This window comes from Musa acuminata, chromosome BXJ2-9 (assembly GCF_036884655.1).
Source record: "Musa acuminata AAA Group cultivar baxijiao chromosome BXJ2-9, Cavendish_Baxijiao_AAA, whole genome shotgun sequence".
Taxonomy (NCBI): domain Eukaryota; kingdom Viridiplantae; phylum Streptophyta; class Magnoliopsida; order Zingiberales; family Musaceae; genus Musa; species Musa acuminata.
In genome coordinates, this window is record NC_088346.1 from 25,781,210 (window position 1) to 25,793,849 (window position 12,640).

Below are 12,640 nucleotides of genomic sequence, written 5' to 3' on the forward strand. Positions count from 1 at the left end.
CGTCGTCTTTGACGTTGCATTCATATCATTCTTATCCAAAGCATGTACATAAACACATAACCAAAGCTCCGGATATCATATCAAACATACAGAAGGTGTAGTGGGACCACAGACAGAATATGATTCATCCATTTCTAAATGACCACCAGACAGAAGTCCCCCACGTCTGGGAACTCCATCCACCCACGTCTATATTTTCCCTTATGAACACTTCTAGACTCAAAGGTTGAGAATTTAAGGGCATGTTGAGGGGAATCAAAGAGTATGGAATCATAGGTTTCATCTACTCTCCTCTTTCCTTTGTCCCTTGAGGATCTTTTAGATGCCATGAGACTACATATGCTATCAATGAGAAAACTATAAGAAGAAAGATCTATCAATGAATTGAGAGAAGGGTTTTGAGGATTACCCTTGTAGTGATCTCTTGAAGAGTTAAGATTGATATTTAGATTTGAAAAGGATGAGGATTTTCTTGAGTTTCTAGAGGGATAGTAAGAGGACTGGGGGTGTGGAGAGGTTTAGAGGGATGTAGAGAGAGTTGGGGGCAGTTCTGTCATGCCCCCCCCCCCCCCCCCCCCCCACGAATTGATACATTCAAGAGGTGTGACCTTGTCTTAAATCGATAATAGTAAAATTAAGCAATAATCAACTCCAGGATCCAAATGCACATTTGAGGACATTGAGAAAATATTCAAGTCATATCCATAATTCCATAATTCATAAGACTTGTGCAGTTTAAAATAATATACCACATTACTCGATGAATCGTAAAATCTAAAACTAACTCACGAAGACAATAACCACCTCAAAATCCATAAGTGTGGTACTCTATACAATCACAAAGACTAATATTTAGCACATGTTCATATCATTACACAAATTTACTTAACACTCCAAAATCCTTAACATGAGAGGTTCTTTAAACTTTTACAAAACTCATAAATTCATATTTACCATCAACATTCCATTAGACACCAAGTGTACTTATACAACAAAAATATATCATCCACAAAAGGTTTTCCAAAAGTCTTCTAGCTTTCTATAACCTCAGCCCAATTTAAACATTCTAACGAGCGACAAGCTATCCTAAAAAATTTATAGAGTAATGGAGTAAGCATATAGAGCTCAGCAAATGACTAACATATCCATGGTGAAAGAGGATAGTTTTCAAATAAATAAGGTACCAAATACAAGATAGGGATACAAGAGTTCGTAGATAGCCACTCAACAAATGCAGAATTACAATATCATTTCATTCGAAGCATGTTTTGTTCATAACAAGGGAGTAAAGACTAATTGAAGCAAATCATTGACGGAAGGAGCATTTCGGGGTATTTCAATGGCGTATGAAATGTTTTGGAACATATTAATGGTATAAGAAACATTTCAGAACATACCAATGGCGGATGAAATATTTCGGAGCATATCAATAGCATATGAAATGTTTCGAAACTTATCAATGGCATAAGAAACATTTCGGATCGTATCAATGGCGGATGAAATATTTCGGAGCATATCAATGGCGTATGAAATGTTTTGGAACATATCAATGACATATGAAGCATTTTGGAGCATGTCAATGGCAGATAAAATATTTCAGAACATATCAATGGTAGATGAAATGCTTCAGAACATATTAATGGCGTATGAAATATTATAGTGCATATCAATGGCATTGAAGCAAATAAAGGATGTATGAAATGTTTCAGAGCATATTAATAATAAATAAAATATTTTAGAATATATCAATGATGTAAAGCTCAACTGAACAAAGGATATTAGCTGAAATCAATTTCCAAAGAGATGAAACAAGAATATGGGAAATCAACCAAAGCTCGATTCTGACACAATTTGAGAGGCACATTATATAAATTATTTGGATAACCAATTATGCTCCAATTTGCATAACATAGGGGTCATTTGAAATATGTATCATTCTAGTTTTAGATAAATCATGTTTTCTAAGATTAACAATTTCCAATAAAGAGTTATAAAGAATTTAGTAATCAAAGTTTGGAGAACATTATCTCTATTTTGCAGAATTCATAGATTTGATTAGAATAGATGATTCAATAGACATTTATACTCCAAATCTTTCAAATCAGATACATAAAGAAAGATTTATGAGTCTAGTTTCTAATAATCATGTTTCACATAAATCAAAGTTTTGAACAGAGAGTTATAAGCAAGAGAGTACTAAAATGTCAAAACTGATAGTCTCTATTTTACAGATTTTATAGGGTCAATTCAAATAATAGTTTTGGTAGGTAAATAGACTCCAAATTTATTAATTATGGTATCAAAATAAATAGCTATGAGTTTATTTTCGGATGCATTTGGTTTCTTCTAAATCCAAAATCGATGTAAAAAGTTATGGCTAGAATAATACCGAAAGGTTAAATCTCAAAAAAATCAAGATTCACAGTTTTATTCCCAAACGATAGAAATATCAAGTATAAAGCCAAAATCATCTAAAGTTTTCATAACCAAGATGAAATTAGAGATCAAGATTTCTGTATGAAGGGGTTAGAACACTTGCCTTAGAAATATTTGATTCCCAAATGTGGGGAATTGATGCAAAACCTCAAGCAAAGCAAAGCTTCTTCTCATTATTCTACTTCAATTCCTCTTCCCTTCTCTTAAACCCACATTGGCTGTTGTAAGCATCCCTCCTTTGTTAAGTTTTCCTTTAATCTCTCATCTAATTATTTAGGTTTGGCTAACATAAGGATTGCAAGGTGGCAAGCACGCATGAAAGAAGCCTATTTGTCATCCTTAGAACAAACATAGGTGGCACTAACCTTAGGTTAGCTAGTGACACATGTCCACCAATTTTATTTTTCATAAAAGCTAATATAATTTTTTTACAAATTATATCATATTTCTAATATTTACATTTGGGTCCCTACATTAAAAATAGGCCCTTATAAAATTTTCAAAGAAAAAAGAGGGATGTTACACTCTCCCCTCCTTTAAAGAAAATTTTAGTCCTCTAAATTTATCATACCTCCTTCGACGAAAAGCTAAGATCAAGATTGCTCCTAGATTGAGGCCATCAACATCATTGAGTCTTGCCCTTTCTTCATAACATTCAAATCAAAATTTTCTTCCAATAAATTATATTATTTCACAACCTATCTAGCCATAAAACTTATAGATTTTCTACTAAGTGCATCAGCTACAAAATCAGTTTTACCCGAGTGATAATAGATGGTACAATCATAATCCTCTAGAAGTTCTATCTATCTCCGTTGCCTCATGTTTAACTCTTTCTGAGTAAAAATATACTTGAAACTCTAGTGATTAGTAAAGAATTCAAATGTCCGCCTATACAAGTAATGTCTCCAAATATTTAGAGCAAAACTAATTGCTACAAATTCCAAATCATGAGTTGATAATTCAGTTCATAACTTTTAAGTTGTCTAGAAACATATGCAACCATTTTCCCTTCTTGCATCAAAACACATCCAAAGCTCTTTCTTGACGCATCGGTATAAACTTTAACTCCATCATAACCACTTGAAATAGTGATAATAGGGGCACTAGGTCAATATTTTTTTTGAACTATTGAAAACTTCACTCTCAATCATCACCCCATATAAATATCATATTCTATCGAGTGAGTTTTCCTTTTCTAAATCTAAACATCTTGACCCTCTTATAACTTATTTCAGATTCTTTCCCTCTCTTATTTACACTGATAAACTTGTCCTTATCTTTCTTACCCCTGATTTTTTGAATTTCCTCCAAGTCTCGTTCAATTATCAAAGCCCTTTTTATCATATCACCATGTGCTTGGAGTTTTAAGGCCGATATCCGACTTCTTAATGCTAGCCTTAGGTCCATTTTCAAATTTCTTTGCTTTTCTATTTTCATCATCAGTTATATGAGTGGCAAATCTAGAGATTCATACTTTGCTATTGTCAAGTTTCCTTAGATGAGATTCAAGAACTCCAATCATTTTTACTCTAATGCAATCTGAGAAATATTTATCGTTGAACTTTTCTATAAATACCTTCCATGTGATTGGCTCATGTTTGTCATCAGAAATCCTTTTTATCGTTCTCTACCAGTGCTCAACCTCTCCTTCTAACATAAAGGCAGCAAGAGAAATGGATTATCAAAGCAATATAAGACGTCAAATATTTTCTCTATCCACATCATTCATTGATTTGCTACCATTAGATCAGGCTCACCACTAATTTGATATCCCCGATCAACACTTTTATCTTACTCAATTACTCAAAAGAAGATGAAGCAAGAGGACCAAATCTTCTCAACATCATAGATTCCTAAAAGACATCAAAGTAATTTTCACCGATCACTATAGTTTACTAGACCTCAATATATTTTGCACATCAAACAGATCAAATATCTTAGTGATACTCAAATCATGCTCTGATACCATCTCTATCACGCCTCCCGAATCGATAATATTAAAATTCAACAAACAATCCATTCTAGGATCCAAACACACATTTAAGGATATTGAGAAAACATTCAAGTCACATCCATAATTCTATAATTCATAAGACCTATGTAGTTTAAAATAATATACCACATTACTCGATGAATCATAAAATCTAAAACCAATTCACCAAGATAATAATCACCTCATAAATCCACAAGTGTGGTATTCTATACAATCACAAAGACCAATGTTTACCACATGTTCATATCAGTACATAAATTGACTTAACACTCCAAAATCTTTAACATTAGAGGTTCTTTAAACTTTTACAAAACTCGTAAGTTCATATTTACTATAAATATTCCATTAGACACCAAGTGTACTTATACAACAAAAAATATCATCCACAAAAGGTTTGCCAAAAGTCTTCTAGCTTTCCACAACCTCAGCCCAATTTAAACAATCTAGCGAGTGACGAGCTATCCTAAAAAATTTATCTAGCAACAGAGTAAGCATATAGAGCTCAACAAGCGACTAATATATCCATGATGAAAGAGGATAGTTTTCAAACAAATAAGGTACAAATACAAGGTAGGGATACAAGAGTTTGTAGATAAATACTCAATGAATGCAAAATTATAATATCATTTTATTTGAAGCATGTTTTGTTCATAACAAGGGAGTAAAGGCTAATTAGAGCAAATCATTGATGTAAGGAGCATTTCAATGGCGTATGAAATATTTCGGAATATATCAATGGCATAAGAAACATTTCAGATCATATCAATGGCAGATAAAATATTTCGGAGCATATCAATGGCGTATGAAATATTTCATAACTTATCAATGGTATAAGAAACATTTCTGATCATATCAATGGAGGATGAAATATTTTCGAGCATATCAATGGCATTTAAAATGTTTCGGAACATACTAATGGAATATGAAGTATTTTGGAGCATATCAATGGCGGATAAAACATTTCAGAACATATCAATGGCGAATGAAATACTTCAGAAAATATCAATAGCATATGAAATATTACGGAGCATATCAATGGCATATGAAGCATTTCAAAGCATATCAAAGATGTATGAAATGTTTCGTAGTATATCAATAATAAATAAAATATTTCAAAATATATCAATGACGTTTGAAATGTTACAGAGCATATCAATGGTATATGAAACATTTCGGAGTATGTCAATGGTGGATGAAATATTTCAGAACATATCCATGGTCGATGAAATGTTTCAGAATATATCAATGACATATGAAGCATTTTGGAGTATATCAATGGCATAGGAAGCATTTCGGAGTATATCAATGGCGTATGAAATGTTACGGAGCATATCAATGGCATATGAAGTATTTCAGAGCATATCAAGGATGAATGAAATGTTTCGGAAAATATCAATGGCATATGAAATATTTTGGAGCATATCAATGGCGGATGACACATTTCGGAACATATCAATGGTGGATGAAATGCTTCGGAACATATCAATGACATATAAAGCATTTCGAAGCATATCAATGGCAGATGAAATATTTTGAAACATATCAATGGTGGATGAAATGCTTCGGAATATATTAATGGCATATGAAACATTTTAGAGTATATAATTAGCATATGAAGCATTTCGGAGCATATCAATAGGGGATAAAACATTTCGAACATATCAATGGTGTATGAAATACTTCAGAATATATCAATGGCATATGAAATGCTTCGGAACATATCAATGGCATATGAAGCATTTCGAAGTAAATCAATAGCGTATGAAATGTTTCGGAGCATATTAGTAACAAATAAATATTTTGGAGTATATCAATGACATATGAAGCATTTTAGAGCATATCAAAGTACAAATACGAAACAGAAGGTCAAACGTCATTTGATGTTGCACACATTTCATTCTTATCCAGAGCATATATAGAAGTACATAACCAAAGCTCTGGATATCATATATAACACATAGATGATGAAATGATATCATAACATAATATGGTCCATCCATTTTTGAATGATCACCAAACATAATCTAGAGCATCGCGGGCTCTAAGCACATACCCTTTGCCATTTCTAGCAAAGGTCCAAATAATTTCTTTACTATTTCTGACAAAGATTCATATTATCCCACAAACACTAGAGTACAAAAAGGTATTATGAATAATAAATTGGGACATATCATAAACATATGCGGAATAATTGAATGTATGTGCCTATACGAAACATTGCAATACAAACATGAATTTTACATAATAGATTCAGGTAAGCAAATACTTATAGGACCAGAGTATATAGGAATTCAAAGCAATAATGTAAAGCTCAACTGAAGTAAATATTTTAGCTGAAATCAATTTCCAAATATATGAAACAAGAATAGGTGAAATCAACCTCGATTCTGATATAATTTAAGAGGCACATTTCATGAATTATTTGGATAACCATTTATGCTCCAATTTAAAAAATATGGGGTCATTCAAAATATGTATCAATCTAGTTTTAGATAAATTATGTTTTGTATGAATAGCAGTTTCCAGCAAAGAGTTATAAATAATTTAGTAACCAAAGGTTAGATAACATTATCTCCATTTTGCAGAATTCATAGAGTTGATTAGAATAGATGATTCAATAGGTATTTATACTCTAAATATTTTAAATCAGATATAAAAAGAAAGGTTTATGAGTCTAGCTTCTAATAAATTATGTTTCACATAAATCAAAGTTTTCAACAGAGAGTTATAAGCAAGAGAGTACTAAAAGGTCAAAATCGATAGTCTCTATTTTATAGATTTCATAGGGTCAATTCAAATAATAGTTTCAGTAGGTAAATAGACTCCAAATTTATCAATCATGGTACCAAAATAAAGAGCTATGAGTTTATTTTAGGATGTATTTAGTTTCTTCTAAATCTAAAATTGGTGCAGAAAGTTATAGCTAGAACAATACATAAAGGTCTAATCTCAAAAAAATTCTAGATTCATAGTTTTATTCTCAAATGATAGAATATCAAGTATAAAGCCAAAATCTTCTAAAGTTTTCAGAATTAAGATGAAATCAGAGACCAAGATATCAGTAAGAAGGGGTTTGAACACTTGCCTTAGAAATGTTTGATTAGCAAATGTTGGGAATTGATGTAAAACCTCAAGCAAATCAAAGCTTCTTCTCATTATTCTACTTTAATTCCTCTTCCCTTCTCCTCTCAAACCCACGTTGGCTGCTATAAGTATCCCTCATTTGTTAAGTTTTCCTTTAATCTCTTATCTAATTACTTAGATTTGGCTAACATAATGATTGCAAGGTGGCAAGCATATATGATAGAAGCCTATGTGTCATCCTTAGTACAAACATAGGTATTACCAACCTTAGGTTAGCTAGTGACACATGTCCACCATTTTTATTTTTCATAAAAGCTAATATAAATCTTTCTCAAATCATATCATATTTTTAATATTTACATTTGGGTCCCTATACTAAAAATAAGCCCTTACAAAATTTTTAAAAATAAGGGATGTAACACTCTCCCCTCCTTGAAAGAAAAATTTAGTCATCTAAATTTGTCATACCTCCTTCGACGAAAAGTTGAGATCAAGATTGCTCCTAGATTGAGGCCATCAACATCATTGAGTCTTGCCCTTTCTTCATAACATTCAAATCAAAATTTTCTTCCAATAAATTTCATTGTTTCACAACCTATCTAGCCTTAAAACTTGTAGATTTTCTGCTAAGTGCATCAGCTACAAAGCAGTAAATTGTTTGGATAACCAATTATGCTCCAATTGTTGAATCTCAGATTTTGATGATAAAATCAATTAGTAAATTGTTTGACCTAATCTATGTGTTAAGATAAGTGTGTAGGATTAACTACGATAGTGGTAAGGCGTAAAGCAGATAATAGGCCGGAGTCGAAGATTCGGACGATGTACCGAGAGCTCGCCGAGAGCTCGTCTGAATATCGCCGAGAGTTCATCGGAAGATCGCTGAGAGTTCATCTAAAGATTGCTGAGAGTTCATCAGGAGTTCTCCAGAAGCTCGTCGGAAGACTTATCAAGAAGTTCGCTGGAGGCTCGCTGAAAGAAAATTTGACATACTAGAATAATTGCTTGCCTTAATGGTAGTTAGAACATTAGTTGAGTTAGGATCAGGAGGTAATCCCACTAACTCAGTTAGGGTTAATTGGGCCCTTAATAGGGCTGAATTGGGTCTGATTGAATAGCCAATTCAGCACCTGAAATCACAACCAGTGGTGGCACCGCCAGGGCCAACGGTGACCCAGTCTCCTAGGTGGTCTAGGCTATGGTATCGCCCAGATTGGGCAATGGTACCACCGATAATTAATGCTGTCAGGCGGTAGTACCACCCCTATCAGGCCATGATACCACCCCTATCAGGTGGTGGTACCACTAGAGCTCAGTCTCCGAGCTTTATCAGGTTGTAGTACCACCCAGTAATGGCGGTGGTACTGCCAGTACCTCGAAATCCAGGGATATGACACTTTTTAGCTCCAATTTAGAAGCCATTGGGGCCTATAAATACCCCACCCTTTTTTGTTTGAAATGGCATGAAAGCATTGGCATAATCTTGAATTTTTGGAGTGTTAAAGTGTTGTAAAAAGTGCTAGAGTCCTCCTCCTCCCTTTCTAAGTGTTGAGATCATTCAAGAGAAGTATGAGACTTGTAAGGGTTATCTCCTAAACCCATGAAAAAGAGAAAGCTTTGTAAAAGGTGGTTGGTCTTCGCTTATTGAAGGAGGGCCATTAGTGGACACCGATGACCTTGACGGAGGAGGAATCCGAAAGTGGATATTGGTCACAACGACCGAACCACTCTAAATTCTAGTTTGTATTTCGTCATGAGTAATTTACCTTTCTAGTAAGCTACTTTAGCTTCGTACTGCTTTCTCTATGCTCCCATACCCTTTTAAGTTAAAATCTTTATGAAATGATTTCCATCGGAATCGAGTTTAATCGAAACAAAGACTTTTGAAATTAGTAATTTTTCCGCTATACTAATTCACCCCCCCCCTCCCCCCCCCCTCTTAGTGCCGCTCTTAATCCTAACAATTGGTATCAGAGCTCAGCCACTCTCATTTGGTTTGAAACCCAAGAGAGATAGCATTTACCGACAACTAAGAGGGTCACTCAATTACACGTCTGTCCATGTTCAATAGAATGGATTACATATATTAGAAGACTAGAACGAGGATTTTTCTAATTTATATGGATTTTGAGCTATGAAACATTGTCGAAAATGATTTTCAAAAGTCTTCTCTTCCAATGAACAATTAGAATGAGTTGGAGAAGAAAACTTTTGCTTTAAACGCCAAGGCTATGAATGCCTTGTTTTGTGCTTTAGATAAAAAAATCGAGTGTCTATTTATGAAATGGCTTTTAATATTTAGCATATACTCGAAGTGACTCACCAATGCACTAGTAGAGTAAAGGAGTCGAAAATTGATCTTTTACTCCATATTTATAAGTTGTTTCGAATGAAACCGAGTGAGACCATTGGAGACATGTAAACCGATTTACGGATGTTGTCAATGGTTTAAAAGGATTTGGTAAAAGTTTTTTGGATTTTGAACTTGTTAATAAAATTTTAAGATCCCTTCCAAAGAGTTGTGATCCTAAAGTAATAGTCATTCAAAAGGCCAAGGATTTAAATAACTTTTCTCTCGAAGAACTAATCGGATCATTAATAACCTATGAGATGACTTGCAATACTCATGAAGAGCTTGAGAACAACCTTCCAAAGAATAGGAAGAATATGATACTAAGAACTTAAGAAGACCACTTGAAAGAAAATTCAAGTGATGAGGACTATGATGATGACTTGGCACTCTTGACAAGAAAGTTTAAAAAATTCATTAAAAAGAATAAATTTAGAAATGACACTAAAAATAAATTTGAACCAAAAAAAGAATAAATCATTTGCTACGAATACAAGAAGCAGGGATATTTTAAAAGTGAATGTCCCCAAGCAAAGAAGAAACAACCAAAGAAGAAAAAAGCTCTAAAAGCAACATGGGATGACTCAAGTGCATCCAAAGAAGAGGGGTAAACCAACACCGAGTAAGTTGCTCGCTATGCGCTAATGGTTATTGGCGATGAGGTAAGTAGCTCATTAGATGCGAGTTTATCTTTTGATGAATTACTAAGTGCTTTTCAAGATTTATTCGATGAATATAAATTAGTTAGTAAAAAATATAAATTGTCAAAAAAGGAGCATGCTTCTCTTGTTTGTGATTTTGATAGACTAAAAATTGAGCATGATGATAGTTTAGCTCCTTGCATAAAATACAATCAATTAGAAATGTTTAGAAAGGAAAATTTACTACTCAAATAAATCTTAGAAAAATTTGAGATTGGTAGCAAGTCCTTAAACATGATCCTTGCCAATAAGGGTAACTTTCATAAAAGAAGTGGAATCAGATTTCTGATTAGCTCTCACTAAAATCCAACCACCTTTGTTAAAGGCCCTACCTTGCATGTTTTACCCCAAAACAAATGCAACATTTGTTGCAAATTTGGTCATGTTGCGTACAAATGTCCATTTAAGAGATATAGTCCACACAAATTGATTTGGGTTTCTAAAGGAACATCAAATGACTTAATACAACATGATAAATTGTATAGATCGATTTTTGAGGCACCCAAAGTCAAATGGGTACCTAAAAATCACTATTTTTTTGTAGAAATATTTACCATTACAAGCTAGGAGTAAGAGATGGTACCTTGATAGTGGATGCTCAAGGCACATGACCGGAGATCCATATCAATTCTCTAAGCTCACTAGCCTAGACGAAGGATATGTCACCTTTAGAGATAACAACAAATGTGAAATCATTGTAAAGGAACCATAGGTAACAAATCTAACTTCTTTATTGAAGATGTGTTGTTGGTTGATAGCTTAAAACATAACCTTTTGAGCATTAGTCAATTGTGTGATAAAGGATACATCATTAGATTTGAATCCAATGCTTGCACTATTAAAAAACCACACAAAAACACATATATGATTGCCCTAAAACAAAATAATATATACACTATAGACATTGATGATCTTTGTAATGAAATATGATTTTCGGTTTTGAATGATGATGCTTGGCTTTGGCATAGGAGATTAGGTCATGCTAGTGTTGTCAGACTCATATGGTTTCTTCTCGAGTCTCGCTCTAATCAGATTCTCTCGAAGAACTCTTTCTCTCTCATTCTGAATGACCTTGGACAAGGATTTATCTTAGCAAGAACATATAGGATATTCCTCTCGTGATACCGAGAGCAGATGATCCTCTATTGATACTCAATAGCTCACGTGATGTTAGCTATCACTCTCGATGATCGATTGTACTAGATCTAGAACTTTCAAATCTATAAGTCTGATATCAAAGAGTAGAGTACTCATATAGGACATCATTAGTATCTCAAGTCTAAGGATCAGGTACACCACTAGGATGACAGAATGGTTGTCTGACAATGAGGTATCATCAACCATCCAGCATTCCGTGAGCGGATTAATCAGTAAACTCATTCTCCAATGAGCACTTGTAATGTAGTCCTAGTATCCCCACACGAGCAGCTATGTGACTAGCTGCCTCTATCATATGAATGGGTATACAACACATTAGTCTGTTCGATTATCTTAATATCCCTCTCGAGTAACCTATGATTAGGACTATTTATGGTTTTTGTTTAAAGGCGAATCAGTCTCATTATCGTGATCTCATCACGATCCGATTCTCACTATACAAATCCACGGACATTATAATATATATATATATATATATATATATATATATATATATATATATATATATATATATATGTGTGTGTGTGTGTAACAAGTAATATAAAACGAAAAAATATTATTATAATAATAATAAGTAAAAAGAATGCATATCATGTCACACGTGTCATTACTCATGTGATTGACTTGCAAGACACATATGACTAGCACTTTGGCTCTCCAAAGATGAACCGTGGTGAGCCTCAACCATCTAGCAATCGATAGATTAAGAGGAACTTGTATGAGAAAGGAGAGACATCCCAACCAGAGGAGATGAAGAAGTAAAACAATAGAAGATCAATTTCTTGTTGAACTAATATCGGGACTATGAGAGACTTAAAGAACCAACTCGCACTTCAGGGAACTAGGATGAGACAGAGAAGATTTCTAAGGAGGCTCTAGAGGCTCAAATGGAGGAATAAACCTCCCCTTAAGGTG